This window comes from Schistocerca nitens, unplaced genomic scaffold (assembly GCF_023898315.1).
Source record: "Schistocerca nitens isolate TAMUIC-IGC-003100 unplaced genomic scaffold, iqSchNite1.1 HiC_scaffold_465, whole genome shotgun sequence".
Classification (NCBI taxonomy): domain Eukaryota; kingdom Metazoa; phylum Arthropoda; class Insecta; order Orthoptera; family Acrididae; genus Schistocerca; species Schistocerca nitens.
The window spans coordinates 655,998-679,573 of NW_026045998.1; the positions used below are offsets into that span (position 1 = coordinate 655,998).

The 23,576-nt window shown below is 40.6% G+C and overlaps 1 long non-coding RNA gene across 2 annotated transcripts in view; it reads right to left on the bottom strand.

Annotated features, from left to right (window-relative positions):
• The window catches only part of LOC126232160 (uncharacterized), a 163,038-nt gene extending 140,214 nt beyond the window's left edge, over positions 1 to 22,824 (bottom strand). For both annotated transcript variants that reach the window (XR_007544670.1, XR_007544669.1), the window contains exons 1-3: positions 22,510 to 22,824; positions 17,361 to 17,423; positions 17,044 to 17,208 (exon numbers count right to left, since the gene is read on the bottom strand). This is a non-coding gene — a long non-coding RNA (uncharacterized LOC126232160). The remainder of the gene's footprint in view (positions 1 to 17,043; positions 17,209 to 17,360; positions 17,424 to 22,509) is intronic.
• Positions 22,825 to 23,576: the final 752 nt, after the last annotated feature.

Consider the following 23,576-nt stretch of genomic DNA (forward strand, 5'->3'; position numbering starts at 1 on the left):
ATTTCTGCACTGACTTAGTTCATATAGATGTGACAAATGTTCCTGAAGTAGAAGTGCTGCTCAAGCATTTTTTAGAAACTGACATTCAAAATTTCACCAGCCAGTCAGGTACAGTACAAGAAAGTCAGCCGTCTGACAGTCATATTAGCACACCCAGTTATGGCAGCATTTCCTCATACTGCACATCAGCCTAGTCCTTTTTTATGCTACTCTTCCACCAAACACATTGCTACAACGAATGAAGTTTCACGTTCACCTGGGAGAAGGCACACCTACGTACGAAGTGCGCCAACCGTTAACGACACTATCTTTTACCGTTCGGTCGGCATTTATAACTGCGAGCCCATACCTATTTCTCAATTATTGCTTCACCTGACGGAGTGTGTTGTTGCACGTCCAAGTGAGCAGCAGTAATATTACATAAATTGTGAACTAGGTGAGAAAAAATTTAGGATCTGTGCAAGAAAATGTCCCAGATTCTGAGCTAACAGCACAATACCACAATGAGGACATTGTCTATGAGGTAATTAGTAATCAAATAAGTTCTTGGCTGCAATCTGATGCAACTGCACTGTTTAATTCTTCGAGTTGTTCATTTTCACTACAGTGGGGCAACACTTTCACGTGGCAACAGAGTTATATAATGAAAGTTTATTTTATCATTGTTTGAATAAATTAAGATTAACTGTGACTCTGCTCATTCATGTTTATCTTGTACTACACAGAGTATTACGAGTATTTACATGTATACAAAGTACGCCACATGTCCACTCACGTTATCAAGATTGGAGTGCTACCTCAACACACAATAATAAACAGTCACCGAGGGAGAGTTTCTGTTCCCCTGCCGGGAAGGTAGGCGAAGGCTCTGCAGATATGCAGGGTAGGTGGCGAGTCATTCCGTGTCAAAACACAATTTTGAATGGAAATTTACCTTAAGCTATCAGATTTTTATGAAACTTTTTATACCTGGTGCCTCTACATAGTTATTAATGAAAACCATCAAGACCATTTTTGGATGTAGAATCATGATAAATGTAAAATCTGGAAGTGTAAAATCCAACTTCTGCTGTAATTATTTAATTATTTCTCGAAATCCCTGGTGTTGCTGATTTAAGACATTAACATAACAAGAGGGATAAATGTGATGTGTAATTTGCAGTGTTTCAATCCCTTGGGAATAGTGAACCATAGTTGGCAGACAAAAGTACTGAGAAATGTTTCCGAATGAATGTGTACACTTTCTCCTGAAATGCCAAAAGTTGCAAAAGTTTGTGACAGCCGTAGGAAAAAAACTTGTATACTTTGAAAAGAACAGGAGGCTACAATAGATGCTGACCACAATATGATGTCAGACTCAAATCAGATCCCATTTTTACTTCTCATGCACAGGTTTTGCAAAGGTTTCTGAACAGCCACTTCAGCAAAGCGTTAACGATTCCAGGGACTCCAACGTTTCATGGATTCACTTCTGTAGTTCCAGATGCGACAAAAATCTCTGTCAAGATATTCTCATATTCTCAAAGTTCATTACAACAATTGACCATCAAACCTCAAGGTACGCTACCACTGACAGTTATAAATAGGTACATGACTACAGTGTACATCAGGTGGTGGCTTGCACACATTTTCGGAAAAAGACGAACAAGATTAAATAAATGTGACATTTCTTCCTCTGTGTGGCCCATCTCCTCCTCTTTTATACCCAGAGAAGCCAGACGCTATGTGGATTTGTGTGGTGGATGTTCTGTGTGTGGAGAACCCAGTGACTCCAACAAGGCAAATATTCACCTTGCCTGGAAATGGCATGGTCAAAACCAACAGAGCCCAATCTATTAGAAGTTGTGAGAGACAGCTGCTCATAAATGTCATGTTGTAACTAATTTTTTTAAATTAATTTGATGATTTCTTCATGTAGAACCGCTATGAAAGTCATGTTTCACACAACACAGGGAACTTGAAAATTTTGCAACATGTGATGCCATGATGATCCCAAAATGAAACTTTCAGAGGTGTGAGAGTATAGTGCAAGAAAACTGATTTTTTTCAAAATTTTAAGAATATTGCTTTTTAGAAAATTAAAATATATTTAATTTAAAAAAAAAATTAAATGTCATCATGTTTTATATCAAATGAAAGCTCATCTAAAGAGCCTTAAAATGCCTTATCCAGGTCTGTATCTTATCTGGTTCCTGAGAAAATAGCAATTTACTACTCCAGGGTGTAGCAACTTTTAACTAAAAATTTGAAAATCCAAGGCTTAGTAAACTTTTAATTAAAATCACGAAAATTTTTGTTGTTTTCCTAACTGTGTATGGACACTAGGTACACAATTTCACCAAAATCTGTTAACGTCAAACTTAATCAGCTTGTGCATTTGGCACGGAATGACCCTTGAAAATAAAATACCACCCACAGACCAACACAAGAATCCAAAGATGGCCTTTGACCAGCTCGAACAATAGGAGCCACCCCATAATATTATTAATTATGGAAGAATGTGATGTGAAAAAGATTACTCAAGGTGGACAATCCACTGCACCACAGTGTGCAACCAGACAATCAGATTCTGGGGAGTCTGCAGCTTTATCAGACAGAGATGAGCCAGAGCATCTTGGAAGCTTAAGCAAGATGAAGCATAGAAGACCAGTTTACACAACTAATTTCAATGTAAATCCTCTACTAAAAACCAGAAAATTAAAGTGTCTTACAGAAACCCTCAGAACCACAAAATTCTTGTAATGGTCCTACAAGAAACCAGATTCATTAATGATAACTTTCATCTGGAGGTTTCAGAATATACAAATGAGAGGTATGGAAAAAAATTTGAAAATCACATTGTACCTTGGAACTCACTTCATAATAGACAAAAATATTTGGGACTATTATCAACTTTGAATCACAATCCCAAAGACTCTCCACACTTTACCTTTAAAACTGCTAACAAAATATACACCATAGTGAATGCACATGCCCCCATAAATGAAGAGAATTGAAAGGACAACGAAAAGGTAGAATGTTTCTGGGACCAATTCAATGGTGATGTGCAAAAATCCCAGAGGTGTGGAGGGGGGGGGGGTAAAAAAGTCCTACTTATGGTAGACTTCAATGCACAGAGGCAAGAAATACAGCAAAATTGTTGGAAACTACCCAGCACATAACAGAACTAATCAAAATGCCATAAGACTGATAAAATTACACTAAGCACACAACATGAACCCGAAATCCATAACATCTAGAAAGCTACCTCAAAAACAGAAAACATGGATCTTACCAAACCGCCACATATGTGAATTTCAACTTTATCATGTGGCAATCAAACTAGAGTTCCATGAAGAAATGTTAAAGTCCTCAGAGGTGACAACCCACCTACCTTTCCCAGAAAGGAAAAACAGAACCAACAATCCCAAAAGAAGAAATATAACTTGTCGGAGATTCACAAAGCCAAAAAGCACGAGCCCACTAGGGTACTCAATGGTCAAAGCGATTTTGTGCCCAACGCCTACTCTGCTTTGTTTGATAATGTACTACGATAACCAAAGAATGCCTCGCGTATTTATACCTAGCCTTACTTGATGATTTATGTCGAGAACAGTAGGCATTTGCCTTACTTGCATACATTAGTCCCTCTAATCCTGTAACTGATTATGTCCTACCTATTCATGGAATGTATAGCCAGACTATATAATTTTATTTATTGACTGTTAATATGTTGTTTAAACGTTTTCTGTGGGAGACATAACACGATGTATGTCAAGCCCTCTAGTGGTTAAGTTCTGGTGGCCGACCCAACAGAGGGCGCTGATCATTGATCTGTCTTTCCTTCAGCTGTCATATAGACTTTATCTTTCATAGGCAAGTTATAGGTTGCTACAGGCAATGTATTACGTATATTGTTGACCGTAAATTCACCACAAAAAGGGTCGGACCTATCCTCTTCGTGTATTTCCTTTTAATAATTTTATATGGGTAACTGTATTCATCTTGTAATGTATCACAATTGATTTCTATGATAGTATCAATTTTAAAAGTCTGCTACATGTATTTTACACAATGTGTTTTTATCAGATTATGTTTTTTACATAAATGATGACTACATCTAACACAACAGTAGTGACATCTAGGGAAGATGTAGGTTAACAGATTCTGGTGGCTACTGCACTTCAGCAGCCAGTTGCAATAATGACTGTGTGGACGACGTGGCCTATTCTACACCTTATTTTAGATCTATGTGACGATGCTGTGCTGATTATATTTATATGTTTTGACGATGCCATTATGGCCTTATCACTTTAGGACATGGTGTAAAAAGTATTTTTTGCCGTATTTTATCTGTACATTTCCTTAGTTCTATGATAGTATATTGTTATACGTATTGCTGTATCATGTTTAAAGATACACTGCTCACTAGGTGTATATTGTAGATCTGAGGATGGTCATAACGCACTGAAACTGATCATTGTCTAAAGAATTGATATTGTGATCGAAGACTGGAATGAAAACATTTGAACAAATAAAACCCAGAAAGGTAACAAACCCCATGGAGTTTCCCCTTGCAACTGAAGACCTGTAAAACCAAACTTAGGATCAAATATAAAAAAGCCTAATAAGTGAAATCAAACACTTAGCTCCCGTAACAAAAGCCAAAAAACACACTTCACCTGTGGACAGAGAAACTGGAAGAGAAGCATGGAAACAGTGTCAGTCACACAGAAATGAACATAGCACACAAAACTTCTCAAACATGCAAAAATATCAAAAGAATAAAGAAAGCACAAGAAGCCCAGATCCTCTTTCAAATCAATGAAGAATTCATCAAAAATGAAGATCTTTTACAAGACTTTTAAACACAAAATAACCAAATACAGCCCACTGGCTCTACAGCTCCAAGACAAAAACAGAAATATTTCCCATAACAGCAGGACAATATTTCAGGAACCACCTCAACTGTGAATAACCCACAGAAAAAAATGGACTATTAAGACCTCAACAACAATAACCAATACAAACTCTGAACCACCCTCCACTGAGGAATTACAGTCATTCGATTCAAGTCTCGATAACTATAGAGCCTCGAGAGAAGACCAAATCACAGCTCAACTTTGGAGCAAATGAAAAAACTGCCATACACTCTCTCCAAATTATCTTTTGAGAAATATTGACAAATGGAAGCATCCCACACGAATGGAACACAGCTCTCATCCACCCAATCCAGAAGAGAACTAGAACGACTACAGAGGGATTGGATTCCTAGACAACATACAAGATATTCTCTACAGTACCATTAAACAGGGCAGAACCCCAACTAGTCCATCAACTTTGATAATACCAAGCACGTTCTGAGATCCTCCCCAGAACAAATCCTAAATCTAAAAAACCTCATGGCCTATCAGAAAACAAACAACTCAAATAAATCAGGAATCCCTTATCACTGTACTAAAAGAATTAAACCTAGACAACAAAATCACTAAATCAGAGAAATCCTTACAAACGTAATCCGTGGCCAAATTCTCAGGAGAACTCTGACCCTTTAGAAATAAAAGCAGGTGTACGGAAAGGAGAAGGACTCTCTCCAAACCTATTTAACTGCGCCCTTGAAGAAGTAGTGTGTGGAAAACTAACATCCATAGTAGAATCCAACTAGGAACAAACAGCAAAGTCATCAAAGTCAACTGTCTAGCTTTTGCAGGTGATATGGCCCTACTAAGCAGAGACCTGGAAAGAAGCTGAAGAACTGACCCTCAAACTACAAAAACAAGCTAAAAATAGGTCTCAAAATCTCATTTGAAAAGCTCCGGATAATAACAAACCCCACCAAGAAGGAGAATGAAAAAAATTGAGATTGTCAAAGAATACAAATATCTTTGAGAATGGATCGTCTGGAATGCCCAACTGGCCTTCCAACTCACCAAGAACACGTAACAAAAAGTCTCTCTCATGGAATCCAAATGCAAGACATTACAATACAATAATCAAATGTAAAGCCCTTTGTGGAGCCAAACATTGTCCAACACTAACCATGCCCAGCTGAAAGTCTGGAGATAAAGAAAGGGAGAAGTCTCACACAATAAAAAAAAAGAAAGAAGAAAGCAATGTTTATGGACACATCCTCACAATGAAACCAAACAGATTAAAATAGAATTTTTTTGACTACTACTGCAGGAAAAAAAAACAACCAAATTGGTTTAAGGAAATGAAGGAGGTCTTAAAAGACATCTAAATCACAAATTGCAAAAAAGTAATCAAACACAAGAAAGAAGTTCCAAGTCAAAATAAAAACCAAAACAATCAATCCAAATCTCTGAAGAAGAAAGTAAAGCAAGATTAGAAAGAATGAAACAATACTGAGCTAATAGAATGGCACAGAACATTAAGTGACTGACTTTTTATACCCCAAAGTAGGGTGTAAAAATACTAATAACAATAACGATGTGATCACACCCACCACCACCACCACCACCACCACCACCACCACCACCACCACCACACCACGTAATATCATCGAGGTACATATGTGGAAAGGTTCAATCAAGATCTAATAAAACATTGTGACAAAAGTATCGTTTATGTCTCAAACACCCTTGAGCATATTGCAGTGAAGTTATACGTGACTATATATTGTATAGATAAACAAATATTCGTACATCTCCCCCCAACATACCACAATGATTGTAGGTACCATGTTTGTTCCTTTCCAAAGAAATGTGAATCGTAGTAATGCAAGACATTCATGAAAGCTCAGAAAAAAACTAAAAAATGTCAGGCTTGTCGGCTGCCACCTTCTCTAATTGTGCCAATACTGCTCCTCGTGAAACCTGGCAAACTATTTCTTGAAAATGCTGGAAGATGAACAGAATCAGTGTACCATTTGGTGTATGCAACTGTAGTGGGCAATCTTCCCCCAACTACAGACATCAGAGGTAACCAGCCTGCATAAAGCAACAGGAATTGTGAAAGGGAACAAATCATTCTCTCAGGTTGATTTTATATGGAGGCATTCTTTACATATCCAAACCTTTGCAAGCTTTTTAGAGCATTGTTAATTTGGGCTAAGATCAGTCACAAATCTCAATTACAAACACAGTGAACTTTTGCACAATGTTTTCTATGAAAAATGTTAAACCATTTTCAATTGCTAAATTCAGTTAAAACACAGAAATGGAAAAACAGTGAACGTGCAAGATATATTACCACCCATAGCAGTCAGATTAAGGCTAGGGTAGAGCCCAAATAATTGGAGCTAATTGGGGCTTAGCCTACCTTGAATTACAAAAATCTCATAATATGGAAATTCCACTAAATCAATGGGTAAATCATGAATAAATCTTTAATGAGAACAATAATTGTTAAAAATAAATAAAATATATAGTACATATCTGTGATGTACATATAAGGGGAAGGATTTCCAAGTTGCAAAAATACAACCTACATTTTAAAAAAACCATTCATAGTCCTTTATTTTTAAAACAGAACCTCTTTTCTTAGCAGCAATGTTGTGCCATCATCTAAGAAGCATCGTGTCAGTTGGAGAAGCTTCCACCTTCTGTTCAAAATAAGAAGTCACGTCTTGGTTTAAGTGATCAGTGGTACAATTTCTTCAGGCATTTCCTTGTCAGTGTCTTCACTGGAGCCACTAATCATTTCAGCTGCAAGATCAGTCATTTCTAAATGTTCATCCATTCTGAAACAACAGTTATTTGCATTTTCATATCCAGCGCACTTTCATCAGTTCTTCCCATGACAGACGACCACCACCACCACCACCACCACCACCACCACCACCTTTTTTTAATTCTTTGATGGTTCCTTCACCTGTTTGTAAAAGTGTCTGAAGCAAACAACATCAATGCCTTTTTTTTCAAGTGTTGTAAAATGTCTGTCCATTGGCTGTATTAAGCTCAGGGGGTAAGAACAACACACAAATACCATCACACTTTGTGATCAGGGTATGATCCAGAGTTAAGCCTTAAGACTGCTTTGGAAGGGAAGAACTTTCTTAAGGTATCTTTTGGTCTCTGGAACAAAATCTTCAAGAAACCACTTCTTAAAAATATTTTTGTGCACCTAAGCAGATTTTTGGTGGACATATATAACAGGCTGTGCAGGAGTAATTATATTTTTTAAAGCTCTACACTCAGCATACTTCCCTATTATGAGCAGCTTCAGTTTATGCTGACCACTCTTCCTGAGTAGACAACAATACGGGTAACAATAAGGATGGTGTCCCAATTAGTGACCTAGAAAGAACAAGAGCACTCCTCAGAACCTAATGGTACCTGTCCATCTATAATTTACAAAGAACCTGGTAGGTAGGTCTCTCTCTCTCTCTCTCTCTCTCTCTCTCTCTCTCTCTCTCTCTCTCTCCCCCTCTCTCTCTCTCTCTCTCTCTCTCTCTCTCTCTCTCTCTCTCTCTCTCTCTCCCCTGGAAGCACGATTTATATCCCATGTCTATATTAAACTGTCTCCATAACTGACTGTAGATCACAGGACTGCCTTCTAAAATACAGCTAAAGGATATGAAAGTTTCACTGTATCTTCAAAGCAGAGAAATGCTGATAAAGTGTTTCCTTACTGAAAATGTGTTGTTTTAAGGTGCAAAAACAACAAGGGCCATATGCGCCCATGTCAGAAGCGGAGAACACGGAGGGGTGGGGGGGTGGGGGGTGGGGGTGAGAGAGAGAGAGAGAGAGAGAGAGAGAGAGAGAGAGAGAGAGAGAGAGAGAGAGAGTGTTATAAGCAACCACACATTAAGCCTAAGCAATAGAAAAAAAAGAACTAAAAACATGTACTTGGAGAAAGGTCCATAAAATGAAATGAAACATAGAGAAACAGAGGTCTTGAACTAAAGATTAAACATCCCTCACCAAATTGCTACGACAGATAAGAAGTAAAAAGCAATCTACAGCCCACGTGTCGTTCGCTGAAACAGCCGATAACTCAGGTGGTAAAAATAAATTGGAAGGAAAGTGGTTAAAAAAAGGCATTCCGTCAGGAAATAGCGGACCGTCAAAGGTTGGCAACGAATGCACAGTGGTGTGTAAGTACCACTTAAACAGCGATGGCTAAAAACACCGTACTCGATACACAACCTAGCTAAAATGACGATCTCACAGCAAGAGGGCCTCGAGCAGGTCGTTCGAGCTGCTGCGAGAGGCTCAATTTCCTAGAGCTCGTCCCCACGAAGGGGAGACCAGTGGTGACGCCGAAGTGATATCACCTGCCGCGACACGGCAACACAGACATCTGAGGGAACGTAAGAACTGGCGGGCCGAGGTACGACGACTGCAGCAGCGTCGTCAGCAGCCTCGTTTCCCGTCAGACCGACACGACCCGAAACCCACATACAGCGCCGTGGCTCCACCGAAACCGAGCGAGCGACAGCTTTCCCCGACCCGTTACGACGAGGGACAGACTGTGTACGGCACACTGAGGCTCCGAAGGGCAGAGTGTCGGAGCAGAAGATGCAATCAAAAAGCCCGTCTCTACATGTACTGCGTGGCCCCAAACGGGGCAAAGAGCTCTGCTGTACATACAGGGCAGTGTTTCAGACACCGATACTGAGAAACGTCTGTGCCAATGACGAAGGCACACCCGACACCAGTCAGAGCCACCAGTGTACGCAAAGGTACTATTGAGAAGTTACTCGCAAAGGCCGTGAAACTGAAGGCGGTAGAGCAAGGCTGGAGTAGTGTCTTTAGGAAGCGAACAAACACGAGCCACCGCACGAAGCGAAGGTGGTGAAGGGTTTACACCCACCGGGAAAATTGCGCATAGCGTGTAGTTAAGCTGCCGGAGCAAGAGTCACAAGTGAACTCCAGGAGGTAACGGAAGAGGGACGCACCCCATACTGGCGATCAAAGGAGTCACCAAAGAAGGAAGCACAGGTCAGGTCGCTACGAATGGCAGACAAACGGCACGCGTATCTGCCGAAGAGGAAGTCACGGCAGTAGTTTGGCAGCTTCTGCGTACGGACTCTCACCTGGACTAGTGTAAAACATGCCAGTGGCCCAACATGTGCCACGATGGTGGATTGTATTGAGACGACTTAAGATGAACAGACGTGCAGATGCATAAATGAGACACTCTTAGTCTAGTTTCGAATGGACAAGGAAGCTGTACAAATGGAGGAGGGCAGTTCGATCCGCTCCTCGGGAAGTACCACCGAAGACACGTAGGGCACTCAGGGCCGAGGTATAGCAGGTGGACAGGTAAGACGTGAGGGAGGACCGACGAGGTTTCCTATCGAGCACGAGCCCCGGGAATTTCGTAGTTCCGACGAACGGAAGAGCGACAGGCCCGAGACGTAAAGATGGAGGAAGAAACCAATTGCACTGCCAGAAATTTATACGAACGGGTTTGTCGGCGGAAAAGCGAAAGACATTATTGACGCTCCACGAGTCGAGACAATCGAGATGTCGCACGAGACGCTGCTCGAGAAGAAAAGTCCGTGGAGAACTGCGACCGACACCCAGTGGGAGACAGCTCACAATAGGGGTAATGGGAAATAGCAAAGAGAAAGAGGCTCAGATCACACCACTGAGGCATAACGTTTTCCTGGATAAAGGTGTGACAAGGCAAAACCCACACGTACCTCAAAAACTGTCTTAAAAATTCCTGAAGGAAATGTGGCATGCGAGCAAAGAAGCCCCATTTGTAGAGTGAACGGAGGATACCAGTGCTCCGGCAGGTGTCGTACACCTTCTCCAAACTGGTGTCTCGGATTTGCACAGAATACCATTCACGACACGGGTGGACAAAGTGACGAGACGGTCAACTGCAGAACGACACACTCAAAATCCACACTGTGAGAGGTCGGTAAATTGCGAGACTCGAGCCACCGTACCATCCGCGCACGAAACGTACGTTCTGTCACCTCGCAAATACAGCTGGTGAGAGAAACGGGGCAGTAGCAAGGAGGACAGTGTTTGTCCTCACCGGGCTCTGGTATGGGTACGATAGTGCCTTCACACCAGTGACTGGGAAATGTGCCATCTGCCCAGATGCAGTTGTACGTAGTAAGCAGAAAGTACTTGCCGCAACAGAAAGCTGCTCCCACATCCGAATGTTAACAGTGTCTGGCCCTCGGGCGGAGGATCGGGACGAAGTGGGAGAATTCTCTAGCTCTCTCACAGTAAGGCGGCATTTTAACACTCACGATTCTGAGGAGAGAAGGGTATCACTCGAGCCGCCACCTCTGCTCGTTTCCGACGGAGAAAGACGAAAGGGAAGAGCTCAAAATTTCCGCAAAATGGCGGCCCGAGGTGTCGGAGACAGCAATAGGGTCCACAATGACATCGTCTGCTACTGTCACGTCAGAAATTGGGAAACGGATCTCGGTCCCAGAGAGGTCGGCTTACACGACAGGAGCGGGGGGTGGGGGGAGTGGGGGAAATGTTGAAAGAACTAGTGAATGGAACACTGCTATCTTTTCTGCTATCCTGAAGAACGCGACGATACTGTGCGTGCATTAGTATATAATGAATGCAGTTTGCCATCGTAGGGTGACAGTTAACCTGTCAAGTGGGTAGTTTGCGCGTGCACACGCGCCTCTCCCACACTGGGTAATATACGTCACCGTGCCCGTTTCACGGTGGTGCCGGGCACTGTTCTCACGTTTTCCTTCACGTTTTCATTGTCGAATTTAAATTTATATTGGGTGGAAATGAATAAAATAAATTGCAGAAGTTAACAGAACAGTATTTTCACAATATTACATATCATTTTCTGTGTGAAACGTTTTAAAACAAGGTGCTGCAGACAAGGAAACTTTGCATTCTGCGCATCAGTATGAAGTCTGTTTGCGAAGGCCTTTTCTCGTACACACCACACACCTCCTTGTTGGTCTTTTCTTCATTGTGGGTGGCAGAAGGTCTGGAAAATGCCCGGCTGTAAGGCGTGTCGCTTTTGGTGTTCGAGGTGGGCGTCCTACTGGTGTTCCCTGATGTGGTGAAGACACGGTATAGTGTTCACCGAGACTAATCACGAAGCTCATTCTACTTTGCTTGCCACCGTGCTTCTTGTACAGAAGGTATGCATTGTAGCACGCAATGTCCGACAAGTGGCGGAAAGGCTTCTGATAGTAATTTTTCAGCCTGATTCTGGCCACCTGGTAGCTTTGTAACTGAGAATTGCACCTATCCACGCCCCCTATATTCTTGTTGTAGTCAACGACAACTTGTGGCTTTCGAACGATTCCCTTCTTCGAGTTTACATTTACAAATGTATAGTCGTGGAAGGTGCTGACCGTAACGACGTCTCTCGTCTTTCCATTTCATTACCACCTGCTTGCCTTTGTACCCTGTTATGTACTCCCTTTCTTCAGTTTTTCCTGTTTTACAAAGTCAGGGAACCCCTTCCTGTCTCACTGCATTGTGCCGACAACATCGGTGTTATTGCTGGTTAGTTTGTCCACCAAATCTGTACTGGTGTACCACTTGTCAAGACAAATACAGTGGCCTTTCCTGAGTAGAACGTGTGGAAGCTCCAAAACAATTCGAGAGGTTATTTTTTCGTCTGGATAGTGGCTACCACAATTAGTGTCCTTTCCAGTGTAAACAATAAAGTCCCATACATACCCGGAACTGCTTTTACAGAGTTCTTACAATTTGATGCCAAATCTGCTACGCTTTGATGGAATATATTGCTTCCATCCGAGCCGTCCTTTCCAGAGCACCAACGATTCGCCAAAGGTTTAGTTCCTTTCTGGCATGTAAACTGATCTGAATTTATGTCGCAGATGCTCCATAGTGCGGTGAATTTTGAATACTTTTCTGCTGATAGTGCCTAGTGGATCATATGAGGTATTGTCAGCAAAGTGGAGGAATTTCAATAGAAGATGAAACCGCTTTTCACTCATCACTTTCCTGAAAAAAAGTGCGTCAACTGATTCCCTCTTTGAAAAGTTAACTTTGTGGTCTCGTTTGTGAAGAATTCCTTGAAGTACAAGCATTCCAATGAGTGTTTTTACCTCATCGCGTGTAGTATTCTGCCAACTGTGCTGCTAAATTGGGATGAGAAGCTATGAACTGTTCTGCATACAAGTTCGTCTGTTCAGCTATCATTGTGCACAAAGCATCATCCACAAAACACACAAAACAACTCATCACATTGTTTTGTTTTAGAGGCACAACTGTACCACTATAACCACTGAACAAATATTGAATACGAACTGAACTAGCACGCACAAATTCACTACGTACTGTCTGCTGCAATAGTGTCTCGTCGTCAGATGTTTCTGAATCGAAGTCACTTTCACTAGCCTCAACATCCGTATCCTGAAAACTTCCAGAACTGTCACTGAAATTATCATCACTTTCTAAAAGCAGCTTCTCAATCTCCGAATCTGATAAACTACTTCTTTCCACCATTGCAAAAGATCACTCACTAACGCTGCGGTAAACACAGACGAAAAAGGCACGCTTTTGCGGCTGCTTCACAGGACGCATTTTCTCGATGCGCGCTCGGGTGGACAATGTTATAACTAGCCTAGAACATGCTGCGTTGCGTGACAAGAGCTGCCATCTAGTGGACGAAGCTCGACTAATACCACGGTGTCAACGGCAGGGCAATAACTCGTCATGCCCACTAGCTACTAGCCACAGAACGCAGTGGACCGATATATCTGTCGAACCCACTGTGCAATAGCAGAGTACGGACGGATATATCCGTCATGCCCACTTAAAAGGTTAAAAATAGGGAGAGCACCTCTCCGCGCACGAATTGCAATGCGACATGCCTCAGTCCACCGAGGTACTGGGACACGGAGCAGTAAAGAAAAAGTGTGAGGAATGGAACATTCTGCAGTGGTAAGGATAAAGTTTGCACAATATTCTACCCGGTCATCACAACTGGAGAAACGTGGTATGTCGAGCGTTGCCAGGGAGGAATAAAGTCTCCAGTTGGCCTCAGAAAGCTGCCATTTGGGTGTGCATGTAGGTGGGGTAGGAGTCAGCAAACGGGTAGCACACGAGAAACGGTTGTTCGAGTATGCGTCAGAGCGAATGGACCACTCTCGATTGATGACGGGCAAGCTGGGCCGTGCAGGAGGAGAGGTCCAAATGGGAATAGGTGTGCGTGGAGGCTGAAAGGAATGTGGGTGCTCCTAGCATTTCTTTTTTCTCTGATCTTGCTACAGCTTGACACACCGCGCTTTCCTTTCTGTGACAGAATCTATTACCTCATCGAAGTTCGTCAAACGCTTTGCTACACGAAAAATCAAAATATCGCTGTCTAATACTGCGTAACCTGTTAATACATATAGTACCCGAGACTGGTGTGGTTTCTCGATCTGATTACATCTCTTGTCACTGTCTGCTACGTAAAACAAAATAGGCTTTTCTAACACACACCAAACAAACGAGACCCTTTTGGCACAAATTGTCATTTTTATAACACGGCAGAATATAATTCACGAATACTGACATAAAATGCCTATTACGCCTAAGACAAGCAAAAAATAGTTTCGTATTTCATTTATACGCTCCAGTTTCTCGAGCGCGAGACCGAAAAAGTAGTAGTACGAGATTTTTATACGAATTTGGAATTGCCATATTCTTTCCTAATTTGTGTGATGTCCCCGTTTCTTCTCCTCCCTCGTTCTAACAAACGATCTTGTCAGCACTAATTTTGGAACTATTCCTGCCGTTGTCAAAACTTATTCGCCGGTGAACTTACTAAGCCTGCCAGAATCACCAGTTTAGTTATCTCCGATTATTCTCGGGTTACGTGTCATTATGTGTTCGTACCACGCGTTTTCCGTGCAAACCTCGACACATCGCCTGAGACCACACGGCTACTCCATGTGGCATATGATTCAGTCAGAAATCCACTTACAGAGTATTCAAAAACCCGACAGGGATGCGCACCAAAATCGAATGAGTAAATCGATAGACCAACATGCGCTGGATGCTAGGCACTTTGTGAAACAAGTTGCTCTCCTCCACAATATGAATTTGGCGTCCCCCCCTCCCTCCCACATACAGCTGGGCCCGCTGCGCGTGTGTGAATCTGGCAGGTTGGGCACGGCAGTAAAATTTTTCCCAGTAGCATCTAGCTGCTCGCTGCAACTGCTTACACAGCTGACAGCCACATTTCTGTAGCCAGAAATGGGAGAAGGTGCTACTCGTACGCCACTCAACTGCACGTGCGCAAGGAGCCCACTCTTAACTGCTAAAACGAATCTAATGTAAACAGCCGTGACGTCACCTCGTCAGAGGCAATTTGTTATGAAGCATTGCATAGACTTTCTAAAGCCTTTGACACATTTTGCTGTTGGCAAACACTCATATGAGCACTGTGTTCTGTTGTATATGGCACGTTTCCTTTGCAATTTATGTTTTATTTCCCTTTTTTTCTCATTCACGTTTATTGTTGCAGTATTATTCTGCAGTAGCTGGATACGGCAATATCCTTTGTTAGAGTATAGATTCATACCAGGCAAAAATAACAAAAATTTAACTGAAAACTGAAACAACAAAAATTTCCCGGGTTTATCCCGGATCTTCCGGGTCGTATACACCCTGCTACATGTGAACCCCACCTGTCAACCCAGGGTTTGGAATTATGCATTACGCAATCACATGTTACGTGTCAGACTTCAGGAGTGCACAGGGATGAACAAGAAAAAGCAGAGTCTCAAACACCGAAGTGAAGGAAGGACAGAAGGTGAACGAAGAAAGGAAAAGGGAACGAAAAACAGTAGTGAGACTGCGCTTATGTCAGGTATGGACAATGAGGAACATTCCCGTAAACACCCCAGACATGTTCCCCAAAGGAGGGGACAAGGAACAACAAGAGGACAGACACGCAGAACGGAAGGGAAAAGATGCTGCAATGGCTGGGGCCCACTGGTAACCAAGCACGAACCCGCTAAAGAGTCGCGAGCTCCACGAGGTGTAATGTAACTGACTACTGAAACTACCGATACCACCGGCTGGCGACGTGTGTGGTGCTGTCAATCGACTTGAAGGAGCAAGTGAACTTTAACTACATAAACATAAAGCGAAATAATATTTTGTTACAAAACTGTTGTTTTTTTTTTGGGAAGGAGACCAGACAGCGAGGTCATCGGTCTTATCAGATTAGGGAAGGAAGTCGGCTGTGCCCTTTTAGAGGAACCATTCCGGAATTTGCCTGGAGTGATTTAGGGAAATCACAGAAAACCTAAATCAGGATGGCCGGACGCAGGATTTAACCGTCGTCTTCCCGAATGTGAGTCCAGTGACAAAACTGTTAATATGACGACAATAATGAGGTATATGGCCACAGAACTATATTACAAACACTTAATTCTTCATACCATGTTTTTCATATATGTATACGTGCGATATACAACCGAGGCTGGCAGTACTGCACAGTTTGTAAGCTCTGTGAACAGGAGCCAGTGGTTGACGGGTGTAGAGACAATGGGCAGTTGGCGTAGAGACGTCTTAATACGCGTGCTTTGAGAAGGTCAAGGATAGAGGGAACGAAATGATGTATTGGAAAAGCTGTTACATTGAAAATTATTGAATATCATCACAATCAGCATTTATAAAATAAAAGTTGGAAGTTTAACTATGTGCCAGTTCTTACACAGCCGAATACACACCCTGGACCTCAAATTGATTTAACAAACAGCGGATGGCGAGATTCGTCACTGGACGACGACGACGTGCAACACCGACCAATAAAGGTAAGAAAGTTATATTACTCTAAATTCAAATTGTGATTATACACCTATCTTTCTCCACGTCTTCAACCCTGTATGTACTCTGAGTGAGCAGCGTGACGGGGACTTGTGGTCGACTAGGCACGCCAGGGAGACCACACAGGTTTAAAATGATAATTTGTAGCTTAATATACTACTACTGATAATTAATATTTGTCCCCCAGAGAAAGAGGTCCATTACAGAGGGAATTTATGGATTGTGCGAGACGTGTGAGATTTACATTAGTAAAATATCGATGGAAGGAAGCCTCAATGTTTTATCAAACTATTACTTAACAGAAGTGTTTGAAAGGTGCTACTTACAAGGAGATAAGAAAGTAGAACTGTATGCTAACCTGATTTTTGTTTCCACTAACTGGAACACCTCTGCCACAATCTGTGGGCAGCTGGCCACCCCGTCTCACCAGTCTTTCATCCTCCACACATCCAGAGAGTCCCGCGAGATCAGATCAAATTACATTCATTGTTCATTCTGTAGACCCATAAAAGAGGGAATCCTCCTGGGTGTGGAACATGTCAGATAAACACATTACAAAAATGTAATTAGAAAAACTTGAGTTCTATTAATTTTAATGATCCTCAGTCAATAAACAGTAAAGTTATGTACATGAATTCAATTTAAACTTCTAATATTTGCAGGTTTAATACTTACATCTGCTTTCATTAAATCCATCATTCAGACATTTGCTAGTTTGTTGGCCATTACAACCAAGTACTGTCAAAAATTAAAATAAAATATTCATTTCAGTGATCCACAGTTAAGAACAGTCAGATTATGTACAAGATTTAAAATTAAACTTCCACTATTTACAGACTTAAGACTTACATCTGCTTTCCACACATCCATCATTCACACAGTAGGTAGTAACTTGGCTATTACAAACAAGTATTGTCAAAAATTAAAGTATAATAAATTTTCATTAAAATGGTCTACTGCACTTGTTGAGAAACTCACAGATGGAAAAGGAGGAGTTGGCCACCAAAAATTCTTTTAAATTATGTTTACATTGTGCCTTGTCTGAAACTAAACTCCTTATGGTTGCTGGTAAGTTACTCAAAATATGCGTTGCTGAATACTGGACTGCTTTCTGGGCAAGAGTAAGTGATTTTAAATCTTTATGTATATTGTTCTTATACCTAGTATTTATGCTGTGAACTGAGCAGTTGGTTGGAAAAAGTGATGTATTATTTACAACAAACTTCATTAAGGAATAAATATACTGAGAAGCTGTGGTTAATATGCCCAATTCTTTGAATAGCTTTCGACATGATGCTCTTGTATTTACACAACTAATTACTCTTATTACACACTCCTGTACTCTAAAAATTTTTTTCTGTTTGTGGAGATACCCCAAAATATGATACCATATGACATAATGGAGTGAAAATAAGCAAAATATGCCCGTATTTTTATATTGATATCTCCTATGTCTGACATCATTCGCATTGCAAACACAGACTTGTTTAGGCACTTTAGCAGTTTGTTAGTATGTTGCTCCCAATTGAATTTATTATCAAGTTGTAATCCCAAGAATTTTACACTCTCAACTTCTATTTCCATGTTGTCATATTTTATACACACACCAGAAGGAAATCTCTCTTAAGTTCTTAACTGCATATAGGGGGTCTTTTCAAAGTTTAATGACAGTGAATTGGCTATGAACCACTTATTAATGTCAGTAAAAATTTGATTAGCTGCCCTTTCTAAATTTATATTTGATTTACTATTTATTGCAATGTTTGTATCATCTGCAAATAAGACAAACTTGGCATCTGGTAATGTAACAGATGACAGGTCATTGATATACACAAGAAACGGTAGTGGACCTAGTATGGAACCTTGGAGAACACCACATGTAATTTCTTCCCAGTCAGATTATGTCTGATTGCCTACTGCTGAAGTAATGACGCCCTTTGTTTTCTATTAGTAAGATATGACTGAAACCACTTTGCAGCACTACCAGTGACGCCATAATATTTTAATTTACTTAAAAGAATGCTGCGATTCACACAGTCAAACGCCTTTGACAGGTCACGGAATATGCCAGTTGTCTCCAATTTGTTGTCCAATGAACTAAGGACATTTTTGCTGTAAGTGTAAATAGCTTTCTCAATATCAGAACCCTTAAGAAACCCAAACTGTGACTGACAGTGTGTTATTTTCGCTAAGGTGCTTAAGTAGACACTTTAACATAACCTTTTCAAAGTCTTTTGAAAAAGCTGGCAGAAGTGAGATCGGTCAGTAATTTGACGGCATTTCTTTGTCCACTTTCTTGTGGAGAGGTATAACTTCAGCATATTTAAGCCATTCTGGAATGTTCCTGTGATAAGTGATTGATTACACAAATAACTTGAGATATGACTAAGCTCACATGAATGCACTTATTAACTTTGTTAATACGTTATCATAACCACTAGAATGCTCTGATTTCAAAGACTTTATGATGGATTCTATTTCTTTGGGTGAAGTAAGTGTCAATTCCATTTTACTGAGATTGCTTGTGTGCACTGGTCTCATATTCCTTTGCATTATTTAATGAACCTGACAACCCTATGCTATCAGTAACAGAGACAAAGTACTTGTTTAGATGGTTTGCAACACAACATGCGTATGTTACCAGAGTTTCATTTATTTTTTGGGCTATTTGTTCCTTCTTATTTCTGGTTCTACCTGTCTCTGACTTAACTATATCCCATATTGTTTTTATTTTATTGCTGGATGTATTTATCTTCTTCTCATAATGCAGGTGTTTAGATTTTGGGATAACCTTCAGTATTTTGCAGTAATTTTTGTAATGAGCTATAATGCTAGTGTCAAATGTGTCCCTACGTATCAGAGTTTGCTTTTTGTCTCACATATCTTTATCCCTTGTGTGATCCATGGTTTCTTATTAGACGTCTGCTTAATTTGAGTTACCTTCAGGAGAAAACAATTTTCAAATAAGGTGCTAACTTTATTAATGAATGTTTTGTATTTTCCATTTGTGTCTTGGATGCTGTAAAAATCCATCAAATTAATTTCTTTGAGTAATCTCTTAAATTTCTCAGTTTTTGACTGTTTTGTTGGCCTTCTGTACTCAGTTTAGATAGATGTTTTACCCTGACAATTTTCAAAATTTAATGTTACATGTAGCATGTCATGGTCAGATAGCCCATTTACTACAGGTTTTGTAATGTGGCTTAGTTGGCTACAATTGTCTATAAATATATTATCAATGGCAGTCTTAGAACATTTGTACACCCTAGTTGGGAAATTTACAGTAGAAATTAAACTGAATGACAATGTAACTGATTTCAGTAACTGTTCACTGACAGTGTCTTTCAGAACACCTATATTAGGATCACCAGCAACCACAAGTTCTTTGCTTTTCAATTTTAGATGAGATAATAAATCTTCAAGACCATTTATAAACAGGTTGAAATTTCATGAAGGTGCTCTGTATATGGCTACTATTATAAAGAACATATTATGAAATTCTATCTCTGTTGCACATGCTTCTAAGTGCTGCTCTAAACAAAATTTATTAACATCAATATTCTTAAATTTAAAACTTTTTAACAAATGTGGCAACTCCTCCTTTCTCCATCTTTTGTCTACAGAAGTAGGAGGCTAACTTAAATTCTGTAAGGTTTAACATATCTATACCAGTGGTCACACAATGTTCAGAGAGGCAGATTATATCAACAAGGCAATAGGCACTTTCCTAAATATGAGTAAAACCTTTGATACTGTGAATCATACAGTTTTTCTGTGTAAGCTAGAAGAGTACGGGTTGACAGGACTAGCCTTGGAACTACTTACCTCCTATTTGAAAGACAGGAAACAGTGTGTAAAGCTAACTTATCAAAATGATCAGATCCTAACAACCAAAGCAAACTTCAGGACACTTCACTTCAATGTGGCTAGCCTCGAGGAAGCTGGTCCTCGTATATGTAAATAACTTATTTGAACCCCAAAATTGCACGGTTGTAAGCTATGCCGATGCCATATCCTTCATCAGCTGTGGCAGTGATATGCAGTCTGCAGCTAACAGTAGCGAGATCAGTTTCAATACTCTGTCCGCATACCTTACAGCAAACAAGCTTCTTGTAAATAAAGACAAAACTGTGATAATGAAGTTCATCCTCAGTTATAATGCTGCCATAACTGATACTGTATTTACATCCCCATTGGGTCTTGCAAATGCAAATTCACATAAATTTTTGGGCATCGTTGTTGATGAACACTTATCATGGGAAGACCATGTAGATAATATTTGCAAGAAAATCAGTAGAAATGTATCTACTGAAACGGGTCTCAGCCTTCTTGGACCATGATACCTTAAGGCAAATATATTTTGGGTTCATTCATCCGCACCTTCAGTATGGTATTGAGATATGGGGTGGGGCATCAGCAGTTCATATAAATAGACTTTTTAGATTACAAAAAAGGAAGTAAGAATGGTATCCAAGGTAAAGAAGAGAGAGCCTTGTAGAGACATCTTTAGAAAATATAAAATTCTTACGGTGTACTATATGTATATACTGCAGACAGTCATGTTCGTGAAACAAAATCCCGAATTTAATATGAGAAACAGTGATGTACACAACTACACAGGGAAGGGAAAATTTTCATAGAATTGTGACAAATAAAAAGACAACTGACCACAGCCCACACAGAATGGGAGCAATTTTCTACAATGCACTACCCTGTGAACTCAAGAAAGTAAATTTAAATATGCTAAAGAGTAGACTGAAGCAATTATTAATAGAGAAGTGTTGTTACTCTATAGAGGACTAAGCTGTAGTGCCATCTTGGAAAACAGTGTATATGGACAATGTCTCCGATCTATCAGTGGTATAAAAGAATGTAATTGTACACTGTATTACGTGTACTGTACTATTATAAATATAAGCTAAATTGTGTTACACTATAGAAGAATCTACTTGTCATGCCCTTTTGAAAAATAATGTGTACAGACATGTGTCTGATCCATATGTTGTTATGAAAGAATGTAAATATTTTACTGTATATGTGTAATGTAATCTAAATTTTCCTGACAATGTCCGAAAACTGTTATATGGACAGAAAACAAATAAAAAAATAAAAAATTGGGTTTGATGACTAATTCATCAATGCACATAAGTAGTTCATTAATCTTACTTCAAAGCCCTCAAATATTTTGATGCACTAAAGGTAGTTGGCATTTCATATTTGTTGTTGTTGTTGTTGTTGTTGTTGTTGTGGTCTTCAGTCCTGAGACTGGTTTGATGCAGCTCTCCATGCTACTCTATCCTGTGCAAGCTTCTTCATCTCCCAGTACCTACTGCAACCTACATCCTTCTGAATCTGCTTAGTGTATTCATCTCTTGGTCTCCGTCTACGATTTTTACCCTCCACGCTGCCCTCCAATGCTAAATTTGTGATCCCTTGATGCCTCAAAACATGTCCTACCAACCGATCCCTTCTTCTAGTCAAGTTGTGCCACAAACTTCTCTTCTCCCCAATCCTATTCAATACCTCCTCATTAGTTACGTGATCTACCCACCTTATCTTCATATTTACCGAGACGAAATCGGGTGCAAATAAAATTTCTGCCGATCGCTGTAAATTTTTAACCGACAGCTGTGCTCACTGATCCAATGTGCCAGGATTATGCTGTTCGATTTCTTTATCAAACTGAAGGTTTGTTTCAATCTTAGCTTCTCTCAAAACTTTACTCCATTCCGTCCCGCCAGCAGCTCGACGGCAGCGTCCGGCAGGCACGAGCAGCACTGCCGCACACCCCACCACATTCTCCAGTGTCAGTTCCTGTACCAACCTGTCTTTACGAGGCTCCTTAAGGAGATGGAGGTCATATTTGTCTGCAGCTGCCAATAGTTGTACCACAGACACGTAACGGACAAGGTGGTTCACAGCGGTGGTCTCTATGTCCAGTATGTGGACACAGTCACTGGCAGTTTCTGCTGCGTCATGCGACACCAGCACAGCTGTGACAACAGGGTTTCTGGCAGCCAGTATTACACCGTGTGCCTCTATTTTACCACCTCCGGTACACAGCATTAACATCGGCACCTGTGCTCCACGCGAGGAGCTCCGACACCGCACCGATCGAGTTCCCTTTCCTCTCTGCCACACTCAGGCACCTGAAATTACAAAAGGAAAAAGAAAAAAAAAAAACACATTAAAAGCTGCCCAATTTCCGATACAGTCACTTCACACTACTCGGTAGAGCCACCGACTTTATTTACGATGATTACACTTCAATTTTACACGTATGATATTCTTCATACAAGTAAAATTAAAGTCACAAAGCAAATTACACAGGTCCTGATGATTCTGGAGCTAGATGACAATCCACTGTAAAGACCACTGTCACCACAAATCTAAAAATCCTCCAGTTTTACAAGAAAGGTAAATGTACATACCATATTCAACATGTATAATTCTCCGGCTTAAGGCACAAGCCGTTCAGAACGTTATTAAACAAGAAATGGAAACAGAAAAGCTAATAAAACTGACACAAAGACAATAGCTCGGCCAAAAACAGTGAAAATTCAAATGACTGGCCAAAAAAGACACGATTACTTCAACATGGTGGCAAGCAATGGACGCAGTAATAAACTGACAATTGCAGATGTGTTGATGCATTAGTTTTACTTTTGACACAGGGCATGCACTGTCAACAGTTAATCTCAAAATTACATTGAGCAACTAAAGTATTGAAATTCTGACGGTCGTAATGGGGTTCGTAGCAGATTTAAAATGTTGTGGAGGTTGCTAGGACTAATACTAAGGTGTGTCAGACAATTTCCACAGAGGCTGTGCCTGTTTCTAATGTTCACAGTGCAGTTATGTACTGTGCAGAAAGACCTCAGACACACTCCC